This window comes from Ambystoma mexicanum, unplaced genomic scaffold, assembly GCF_040938575.1.
Source record: "Ambystoma mexicanum isolate Mex_15411 unplaced genomic scaffold, UKY_AmexF1_1 Mex_scaf4, whole genome shotgun sequence".
NCBI lineage: Eukaryota > Metazoa > Chordata > Amphibia > Caudata > Ambystomatidae > Ambystoma > Ambystoma mexicanum.
The window spans coordinates 10,784,772-10,797,610 of NW_027182455.1; positions in this window are offsets into that span (position 1 = coordinate 10,784,772).

Consider the following 12,839-nt stretch of genomic DNA (forward strand, 5'->3'; position numbering starts at 1 on the left):
GAGAGCCTTCCTATAGCATGAGATGTGATATCCAAGTCCTTCCCATTCCAATCCTGAGACCCTTCCTATAGCTTGAGATGTGATATCCAACTCCTTCCCATTCCAATTCTGAGACCCTTCCTATACTATGAGACTTGATATCTCAATGCTTCTAATACCAAACCTGAGACCCGTAATATAACATGAGATGTGATATCCAAATCCTTCCCCTTCCAAACCTTAGACCCTTCCTTTATCATGAGATGTGATATCCAACTCCTTCCCATTCCAATCCTGAGACCCTTCCGATATCATGAGATGTGATATCTCAAAGCTTCTAATATCAAACTTGAGACCCTCCCTATAGCATGAGATGTGATATCCAAGTCCTTCCCATTCCAATCCTGAGACCCTTCCTATAGCATGAGTTGTGATATCTCAATGCTTCTAATACCAAACCTGAGACCCTTCTTATAACATGAGATGGGAATATCCAACTCCTTCCCATTCCAATCCTGAGACCCTTCCGATAGCAGAGATGTGATATCTCAATGCTTATACCAAACCTGAGATCCTTCCTATAACATGAGATGTGATATCCAACTCCTTCCCATTCCAATCCTGAGACACTTCCTATAGCATGAGATGTGATATCTCACTGCTTATACCAAACCTGAGACCCTTCCCATAGCATGAGATGTGATATCCAACTCCTTCCCATTCCAATCCTCAGACCCTTCCTATAGCATGAGATGTGATATCTCAATGCTTCTAATATCAAACTTGAGACCCTACCTATAGCATGAGATGTGATATCCAAGTCCTTCCCATTCCAATCCTGAGACACTTCCTATAGCATGAGATGTGATATCTCAATGCTTCTAATACCAAACCTGAGACTCTTCCTATAACATGAGATGGGATATCCAACTCCTTCCCATTCCAATCCTGAGACCCTTTTGATAGCAGAGTTGTGATATCTCAATGTTTATACCAAACCTGAGACCCTTCCTACGGCATGAGATGTCATATTCAACTCCTTCCCATTCCAATCCTGAGACCCATCTGATAGCATAAGATATGATATCTCAATGCTTCTATACCAAACCTGAGATCCTTCCGATAGCATGAGATGTGATATCTCAATACTTCTAATACCAAACCTGAGATCCTTCCTATAACATGAGATGTGATATCCAAATCCTTATCTTCCAAACCTGAGACCCTCCCTTTAGCATGAGATGTCATATCCAACTCCTTCCCATTCCAATCCTGAGACTCTTCTGATAGCATAAGATATGATATCTCAATGCTTCTATACCAAACCTGAGATCCTTCTGATAGCATGAGATGTGATATCTCAATACTTCTAATACCAAACCTGAGATCCTACCTCTAACATGAAATGTGATATCCAACTCTTTCCCCTTGCAAACCTGAGAGCCTTCCTATAGCATGAGATGTGATATCCAAGTCCTTCCCATTCCAATCCTGAGACCCTTCCTATAACATGAGATGTGATATCCAACTCCTTCCCATTCCAACCTGAGACCCTTCCTATAGCATGAGATGGGATATCCAACTCCTTCCAAATCCAATCCCGATACCCTTCCGATAGCATGAGATCTGATATCCCAATGCTTCTACCAAACCTGAGACCCATACTATGGCATGAGATGTGATATCAAACTCCTTCCCATTCTAATCCTGAGACCCTTCCTATAGCTTGAGATGTGATATCCAACTCCTTCCCATTCCAATTCTGAGACCCTTCCTATACCATGAGACTTGATATCTCAATGCTTCTAATACCAAACCTGAGACCCGTCCTATAACATGAGATGTGATATCCAAATCCTTCCCCTTCCAAACCTTAGACCCTTCCGATAGCAGAGATGTGATATCTCAATGCTTATACCAAACCTGAGATCCTTCCTATAACATGAGATGTGATATCCAACTCCTTCCCATTCCAATCCTGAGACACTTCCTATAGCATGAGATGTGATATCTCACTGCTTATACCAAACCTGAGACTCTTCCTATAACATGAGATGGGATATCCAACTCCTTCCCATTCCAATCCTGAGACCCTTTTGATAGCAGAGTTGTGATATCTCAATGTTTATACCAAACCTGAGACCCTTCCTACGGCATGAGATGTCATATTCAACTCCTTCCCATTCCAATCCTGAGACCCATCTGATAGCATAAGATATGATATCTCAATGCTTCTATACCAAACCTGAGATCCTTCCGATAGCATGAGATGTGATATCTCAATACTTCTAATACCAAACCTGAGATCCTTCCTATAACATGAGATGTGATATCCAAATCCTTATCTTCCAAACCTGAGACCCTCCCTTTAGCATGAGATGTCATATCCAACTCCTTCCCATTCCAATCCTGAGACTCTTCTGATAGCATAAGATATGATATCTCAATGCTTCTATACCAAACCTGAGATCCTTCTGATAGCATGAGATGTGATATCTCAATACTTCTAATACCAAACCTGAGATCCTACCTCTAACATGAAATGTGATATCCAACTCTTTCCCCTTGCAAACCTGAGAGCCTTCCTATAGCATGAGATGTGATATCCAAGTCCTTCCCATTCCAATCCTGAGACCCTTCCTATAACATGAGATGTGATATCCAACTCCTTCCCATTCCAACCTGAGACCCTTCCTATAGCATGAGATGGGATATCCAACTCCTTCCAAATCCAATCCCGATACCCTTCCGATAGCATGAGATCTGATATCCCAATGCTTCTACCAAACCTGAGACCCATACTATGGCATGAGATGTGATATCAAACTCCTTCCCATTCTAATCCTGAGACCCTTCCTATAGCTTGAGATGTGATATCCAACTCCTTCCCATTCCAATTCTGAGACCCTTCCTATACCATGAGACTTGATATCTCAATGCTTCTAATACCAAACCTGAGACCCGTCCTATAACATGAGATGTGATATCCAAATCCTTCCCCTTCCAAACCTTAGACCCTTCCGATAGCAGAGATGTGATATCTCAATGCTTATACCAAACCTGAGATCCTTCCTATAACATGAGATGTGATATCCAACTCCTTCCCATTCCAATCCTGAGACACTTCCTATAGCATGAGATGTGATATCTCACTGCTTATACCAAACCTGAGACCCTTCCTATAGCATGAGATGTGATATCCAACTCCTTCCCATTCCAATCCTGAGACCCTTCCTATAGCATGAGATGTGATATCTCAATGCTTCTAATATCAAACTTGAGACCCTCCCTATAGCATGAGATGTGATACCCAAGTCCTTCCCATTCCAATCCTGAGACACTTCCTATAGCATGAGATGTGATATCTCAATGCTTCTAATACCAAACCTGAGACTCTTCCTATAACATGAGATGGGATATCCAACTCCTTTCCATTCCAATCCTGAGACCCTTTCGATAGCAGAGATGTGATATCTCAATGTTTATACCAAACCTGAGACCCTTCCTACGGCATGAGATGTCATATTCAACTCCTTCCCATTCCAATCCTGAGACCCTTCCTATAGCATGAGATGTGATATCCAACTCCTTCCCATTCCAATCATGAGACCCTTCCTATAGCATGAGATGTGATGTCTCAATGCTTCTAATACCAAACCTGAGATCCTTCCTATAACATGAGATGTGATATCCAACTCCTTCCATTCCAATCCTGGACCCTTCCTATAGCATGAGATGTGATATCTAATTGCTTATACCAAACCTGAGACCCTTCCTATAGCATGAGATGTGATATCCAACTCCTTCCCATTCCAATCCTGAGACCCTTCCTATAGCCTGAGATGTGATATCTCAATGCCTCTAATACCAAACCTGAGATCCTTCCTCTAACATGAAATGTGATATCCAACTCCTTCACTTTCCAAACCTGAGAGCCTATCTATAGCATGAGATGTGATATCCAAGTCCTTCCCATTCCAATCCTTAGACCCTTCCTACAGCATGCAATATGATATCTCAATGATTCTAATAAAAAACCTGAGACCCATCCTATAACATGAGATGGGATATCCAACTCCTTCCCATTCCAATTCTGAGACACTTCCGATAGCAGAGATGTGATATCTCAATGTTTATACCAAACCTGAGACCCTTCCTATAACATGAGATGTGATATCCAACTCCTTCCCGTTCCAAACCTGAGACCCTTCCATTAGCATGAGATGTGATATCCAGCTCCTTCCCATTCCAATCCTGGGACACTTCCGATAGCATGATGTGATATCTCAATGCTTCTAATATCAAAACTGAGACCCTCCCTATAGCATGATATGTGATATCTAAGTCCTTCCCATTCCAATCCTGAGACCCTTCCTATAGCATGAGATGTGATATCTCAATGCTTCTACCAAACCTGAGACCCTTCCTTTAGCATGAGATGTGATATCCAACTCCTTCCCATTCCAATCCTGAGACCCTTCCTATAGCATGAGAGGTGATATCTCAATACTTCTAATACCAAACCTGAGATCCTTCCGATAACATGAGATGTGATATCTCAATACTTCTAATACCAAACCTGGGATCCATCCTATAACATGAGATGTGATATCCAAATCCTTCCCCTTCCAAACCTGAGACCCTCCCTTTAGCATGAGATGTGATATCCAACTCCTTCCCATTCCAATCCTGAGACCCTTCTGATAGCATAAGATATGATATCTCAATGCTTCTATACCAAACCTGAGATCCTTCCGATAGCATGAGATGTGATATCTCAATACTTCTAATACCAAACCTGAGATCCTTCCTATAACATGAGATGTGATATCCAAATCCTTATCTTCCAAACCTGAGACCCTCCCTTTAGCATGAGATGTGATATCCAACTCCTTCCCATTCCAATCCTGAGACTCTTCTGATAGCATAAGATATGATATCTCAATGCTTCTTTACCAAACCTGAGATCCTTCTGATAGCATGAGATGTGATATCTCAATACTTCTAATACCAAACCTGAGATCCTACCTCTAACATGAAATCTGATATCCAACTCTTTCCCCTTGCAAACCTGAGAGCCTTCCTATAGCATGAGATGTGATATCCAAGTCCTTCCCATTCCAATCCTGAGACCCTTCCTATAACATGAGATGTGATATCCAACTCCTTCCCATTCCAACCTGAGACCCTTCCTATAGCATGAGATGGGATATCCAACTCCTTCCAAATCCAATCCCGATACCCTTCCGATAGCATGAGATCTGATATCCCAATGCTTCTACCAAACCTGAGACCCATACTATGGCATGAGATGTGATATCAAACTCCTTCCCATTCTAATCCTGAGACCCTTCCTATAGCTTGAGATGTGATATCCAACTCCTTCCCATCCCAATTCTGAGACCCTTCCTATACCATGAGACTTGATATCTCAATGCTTCTAATACCAAACCTGAGACCCGTCCTATAACATGAGATGTGATATCCAAATCCTTCCCCTTCCAAACCTTAGACCCTTCCTTTATCATGAGATGTGATAGCCAACTCCTTCCCATTCCAATCTTGAGACCCTTCCGATATCATGAAATGTGATATCTCAATGCTTCTAATATCAAACTTGAGACCCTCCCTATAGCATGAGATGTGATACCCAAGTCCTTCCCATTCCAATCCTGAGACACTTCCTATAGCATGAGATGTGATATCCAACTGCTTCCCATTCCAATCCTGAGACCCTTCCTATAGCATGAGATGTGATATCTCTATGCTTCTAATACCAAACCTGAGATCCTTCCTCTAACATGAAATGTGATATCCAACTCCTTCCCTTTCCAAACCTAAGAGCCTATCTATAGCATGAGATGTGATATCCAAGTCCTTCACATTCCAACCCTTAGACCCTTCCTACAGCATGCAATATGATATCTCAATGATTCTAATAACAAACCTGAGACCCGTCCTATAACATGAGATGGGATATTCAACTCCTTCCCATTCCAATCCTGAGACTCTTCCGATAGCAGAGATGTGATATCTCAATGCTTATACCAAACCTGAGACCCTTCCTATAACATGAGATGTGATATCCAAATCCTTCCCGTTCCAAACCTGAGACCCTTCCTTTAGCATGAGATGTGATATCCAGCTCCTTCCCATTCCAATCCTGAGACACTTCCGATAGCATGAGATGTGATATCTCAATGCTTCTAATATCAAAACTGAGACCCTCCCTATAGCATGATATGTGATATCTAAGTCCTTCCCATTCCAATCCTGAGACCCTCCCTATAGCATGAGATGTGATATCCAACTCCTTCCCATTCCAATCCTGAGACCCTTCCTATAGCATGAGATATGATATCTCAATACTTCTAATACCAAACGTGAGATCCTTCCGATAACATGAGATGTGATATCCAAATCCTTCCCCTTCCAAACCTGAGACCCTCCCTTTAGCATGAGATGTGATATCCAACTCCTTCCTATTCCAATCCTGAGACTCTTCTGATAGCATGAGATGTGATATCTCAATGCTTCTAATACCAAACCTGAGATCCTTCCGATAGCATGAGATGTGATATCTCAATGCTTCTAATACCAAACCTGAGATCCTTCCTATAACATGAGATGTGATATCCAAATCCTTCCCCTTCCAAACCTGAGACCCTCCCTTTAGCATGAGATGTGATATCCAACTCCTTCCCATTCCATTCCTGAGACCCTTCTGATAGCATGAGATGTGATATCTCAATGCCTCTAATACCAAACCTGAGATCCTACCTCTAACATGAAATGTGATATCCAACTCTTTCCCCTTCCAAACCTGAGAGCCTTCCTATAGCATGAGATGTGATATCCAAGTCCTTCCCATTCCAATCCTGAGACCCTTCCTATAGCTTGAGATGTGATATCCAACTCCTTCCCATTCCAATTCTGAGACCCTTCCTATACTATGAGACTTGATATCTCAATGCTTCTAATACCAAACCTGAGACCCGTAATATAACATGAGATGTGATATCCAAATCCTTCCCCTTCCAAACCTTAGACCCTTCCTTTATCATGAGATGTGATATCCAACTCCTTCCCATTCCAATCCTGAGACCCTTCCGATATCATGAGATGTGATATCTCAAAGCTTCTAATATCAAACTTGAGACCCTCCCTATAGCATGAGATGTGATATCCAAGTCCTTCCCATTCCAATCCTGAGACCCTTCCTATAGCATGAGTTGTGATATCTCAATGCTTCTAATACCAAACCTGAGACCCTTCTTATAACATGAGATGGGAATATCCAACTCCTTCCCATTCCAATCCTGAGACCCTTCCGATAGCAGAGATGTGATATCTCAATGCTTATACCAAACCTGAGATCCTTCCTATAACATGAGATGTGATATCCAACTCCTTCCCATTCCAATCCTGAGACACTTCCTATAGCATGAGATGTGATATCTCACTGCTTATACCAAACCTGAGACCCTTCCCATAGCATGAGATGTGATATCCAACTCCTTCCCATTCCAATCCTCAGACCCTTCCTATAGCATGAGATGTGATATCTCAATGCTTCTAATATCAAACTTGAGACCCTACCTATAGCATGAGATGTGATATCCAAGTCCTTCCCATTCCAATCCTGAGACACTTCCTATAGCATGAGATGTGATATCTCAATGCTTCTAATACCAAACCTGAGACTCTTCCTATAACATGAGATGGGATATCCAACTCCTTCCCATTCCAATCCTGAGACCCTTTTGATAGCAGAGATGTGATATCTCAATGTTTATACCAAACCTGAGACCCTTCCTACGGCATGAGATGTCATATTCAACTCCTTCCCATTCCAATCCTGAGACCCTTCTGATAGCATAAGATATGATATCTCAATGCTTCTATACCAAACCTGAGATCCTTCCGATAGCATGAGATGTGATGTCTCAATGCTTCTAATACCAAACCTGAGATCCTTCCTATAACATGAGATGTGATATCCAACTCCTTCCATTCCAATCCTGGACCCTTCCTATAGCATGAGATGTGATCTCAATGCTTATACCAAACCTGAGACCCTTCCTATAGCATGAGATGTGATATCCAACTCCTTCCCATTCCAATCCTGAGACCCTTCCTATAGCCTGAGATGTGATATCTGAATGCCTCTAATACCAAACCTGAGATCCTTCCTCTAACATGAAATATGATATCCAACTCCTTCACTTTCCAAACCTGAGAGCCTATCTATAGCATGAGATGTGATATCCAAGTCCTTCCCATTCCAATCCTTAGACCCTTCCTACAGCATGCAATATGATATCTCAATGATTCTAATAAAAAACCTGAGACCCGTCCTATAACATGAGATGGGATATCCAACTCCTTCCCATTCCAATCCTGAGACACTTCCGATAGCAGAGATGTGATATCTCAATGTTTATACCAAACCTGAGACCCTTCCTATAACATGAGATGTGATATCCAACTCCTTCCCGTTCCAAACCTGAGACCCTTCCTTTAGCATGAGATGTGATATCCAGCTCCTTCCCATTCCAATCCTGAGACACTTCCGATAGCATGAGATGTGATATCTCAATGCTTCTAATATCAAAACTGAGACCCTCCCTATAGCATGATATGTGATATCTAAGTCCTTCCCATTCCAATCCTGAGACCCTTCCTATAGCATGAGATGTGATATCTCAATGCTTCTACCAAACCTGAGACCCTTCCTTTAGCATGAGATGTGATATCCAACTCCTTCCCATTCCAATCCTGAGACCCTTCCTATAGCATGAGAGGTGATATCTCAATACTTCTAATACCAAACCTGAGATCCTTCCGATAACATGAGATGTGATATCTCAATACTTCTAATACCAAACCTGAGATCCTTCCTATAACATGAGATGTGATATCCAAATCCTTATCTTCCAAACCTGAGACCCTCCCTTTAGCATGAGATGTGATATCCAACTCCTTCCCATTCCAATCCTGAGACTCTTCTGATAGCATAAGATATGATATCTCAATGCTTCTATACCAAACCTGAGATCCTTCTGATAGCATGAGATGTGATATCTCAATACTTCTAATACCAAACCTGAGATCCTACCTCTAACATGAAATGTGATATCCAACTCTTTCCCCTTGCAAACCTGAGAGCCTTCCTATAGCATGAGATGTGATATCCAAGTCCTTCCCATTCCAATCCTGAGACCCTTCCTATAACATGAGATGTGATATCCAACTCCTTCCCATTCCAACCTGAGACCCTTCCTATAGCATGAGATGGGATATCCAACTCCTTCCAAATCCAATCCCGATACCCTTCCGATAGCATGAGATCTGATATCCCAATGCTTCTACCAAACCTGAGACCCATACTATGGCATGAGATGTGATATCAAACTCCTTCCCATTCTAATCCTGAGACCCTTCCTATAGCTTGAGATGTGATATCCAACTCCTTCCCATTCCAATTCTGAGACCCTTCCTATACCATGAGACTTGATATCTCAATGCTTCTAATACCAAACCTGAGACCCGTCCTATAACATGAGATGTGATATCCAAATCCTTCCCCTTCCAAACCTTAGACCCTTCCGATAGCAGAGATGTGATATCTCAATGCTTATACCAAACCTGAGATCCTTCCTATAACATGAGATGTGATATCCAACTCCTTCCCATTCCAATCCTGAGACACTTCCTATAGCATGAGATGTGATATCTCACTGCTTATACCAAACCTGAGACCCTTCCTATAGCATGAGATGTGATATCCAACTCCTTCCCATTCCAATCCTGAGACCCTTCCTATAGCATGAGATGTGATATCTCAATGCTTCTAATATCAAACTTGAGACCCTCCCTATAGCATGAGATGTGATACCCAAGTCCTTCCCATTCCAATCCTGAGACACTTCCTATAGCATGAGATGTGATATCTCAATGCTTCTAATACCAAACCTGAGACTCTTCCTATAACATGAGATGGGATATCCAACTCCTTTCCATTCCAATCCTGAGACCCTTTCGATAGCAGAGATGTGATATCTCAATGTTTATACCAAACCTGAGACCCTTCCTACGGCATGAGATGTCATATTCAACTCCTTCCCATTCCAATCCTGAGACCCTTCCTATAGCATGAGATGTGATATCCAACTCCTTCCCATTCCAATCATGAGACCCTTCCTATAGCATGAGATGTGATGTCTCAATGCTTCTAATACCAAACCTGAGATCCTTCCTATAACATGAGATGTGATATCCAACTCCTTCCATTCCAATCCTGGACCCTTCCTATAGCATGAGATGTGATATCTAATTGCTTATACCAAACCTGAGACCCTTCCTATAGCATGAGATGTGATATCCAACTCCTTCCCATTCCAATCCTTAGACCCTTCCTACAGCATGCAATATGATATCTCAATGATTCTAATAAAAAACCTGAGACCCATCCTATAACATGAGATGGGATATCCAACTCCTTCCCATTCCAATTCTGAGACACTTCCGATAGCAGAGATGTGATATCTCAATGTTTATACCAAACCTGAGACCCTTCCTATAACATGAGATGTGATATCCAACTCCTTCCCGTTCCAAACCTGAGACCCTTCCATTAGCATGAGATGTGATATCCAGCTCCTTCCCATTCCAATCCTGGGACACTTCCGATAGCATGATGTGATATCTCAATGCTTCTAATATCAAAACTGAGACCCTCCCTATAGCATGATATGTGATATCTAAGTCCTTCCCATTCCAATCCTGAGACCCTTCCTATAGCATGAGATGTGATATCTCAATGCTTCTACCAAACCTGAGACCCTTCCTTTAGCATGAGATGTGATATCCAACTCCTTCCCATTCCAATCCTGAGACCCTTCTGATAGCATAAGATATGATATCTCAATGCTTCTATACCAAACCTGAGATCCTTCCGATAGCATGAGATGTGATATCTCAATACTTCTAATACCAAACCTGAGATCCTTCCTATAACATGAGATGTGATATCCAAATCCTTATCTTCCAAACCTGAGACCCTCCCTTTAGCATGAGATGTGATATCCAACTCCTTCCCATTCCAATCCTGAGACTCTTCTGATAGCATAAGATATGATATCTCAATGCTTCTTTACCAAACCTGAGATCCTTCTGATAGCATGAGATGTGATATCTCAATACTTCTAATACCAAACCTGAGATCCTACCTCTAACATGAAATCTGATATCCAACTCTTTCCCCTTGCAAACCTGAGAGCCTTCCTATAGCATGAGATGTGATATCCAAGTCCTTCCCATTCCAATCCTGAGACCCTTCCTATAACATGAGATGTGATATCCAACTCCTTCCCATTCCAACCTGAGACCCTTCCTATAGCATGAGATGGGATATCCAACTCCTTCCAAATCCAATCCCGATACCCTTCCGATAGCATGAGATCTGATATCCCAATGCTTCTACCAAACCTGAGACCCATACTATGGCATGAGATGTGATATCAAACTCCTTCCCATTCTAATCCTGAGACCCTTCCTATAGCTTGAGATGTGATATCCAACTCCTTCCCATCCCAATTCTGAGACCCTTCCTATACCATGAGACTTGATATCTCAATGCTTCTAATACCAAACCTGAGACCCGTCCTATAACATGAGATGTGATATCCAAATCCTTCCCCTTCCAAACCTTAGACCCTTCCTTTATCATGAGATGTGATAGCCAACTCCTTCCCATTCCAATCTTGAGACCCTTCCGATATCATGAAATGTGATATCTCAATGCTTCTAATATCAAACTTGAGACCCTCCCTATAGCATGAGATGTGATACCCAAGTCCTTCCCATTCCAATCCTGAGACACTTCCTATAGCATGAGATGTGATATCCAACTGCTTCCCATTCCAATCCTGAGACCCTTCCTATAGCATGAGATGTGATATCTCTATGCTTCTAATACCAAACCTGAGATCCTTCCTCTAACATGAAATGTGATATCCAACTCCTTCCCTTTCCAAACCTAAGAGCCTATCTATAGCATGAGATGTGATATCCAAGTCCTTCACATTCCAACCCTTAGACCCTTCCTACAGCATGCAATATGATATCTCAATGATTCTAATAACAAACCTGAGACCCGTCCTATAACATGAGATGGGATATTCAACTCCTTCCCATTCCAATCCTGAGACTCTTCCGATAGCAGAGATGTGATATCTCAATGCTTATACCAAACCTGAGACCCTTCCTATAACATGAGATGTGATATCCAAATCCTTCCCGTTCCAAACCTGAGACCCTTCCTTTAGCATGAGATGTGATATCCAGCTCCTTCCCATTCCAATCCTGAGACACTTCCGATAGCATGAGATGTGATATCTCAATGCTTCTAATATCAAAACTGAGACCCTCCCTATAGCATGATGTGATATCTAAGTCCTTCCCATTCCAATCCTGAGACCCTCCCTATAGCATGAGATGTGATATCCAACTCCTTCCCATTCCAATCCTGAGACCCTTCCTATAGCATGAGATATGATATCTCAATACTTCTAATACCAAACGTGAGATCCTTCCGATAACATGAGATGTGATATCCAAATCCTTCCCCTTCCAAACCTGAGACCCTCCCTTTAGCATGAGATGTGATATCCAACTCCTTCCTATTCCAATCCTGAGACTCTTCTGATAGCATGAGATGTGATATCTCAATGCTTCTAATACCAAACCTGAGATCCTTCCGATAGCATGAGATGTGATATCTCAATGCTTCTAATACCAAACCTGAGATCCTTCCTATAACATGAGATGTGATATCCAAATCCTTCCCCTTCCAAACC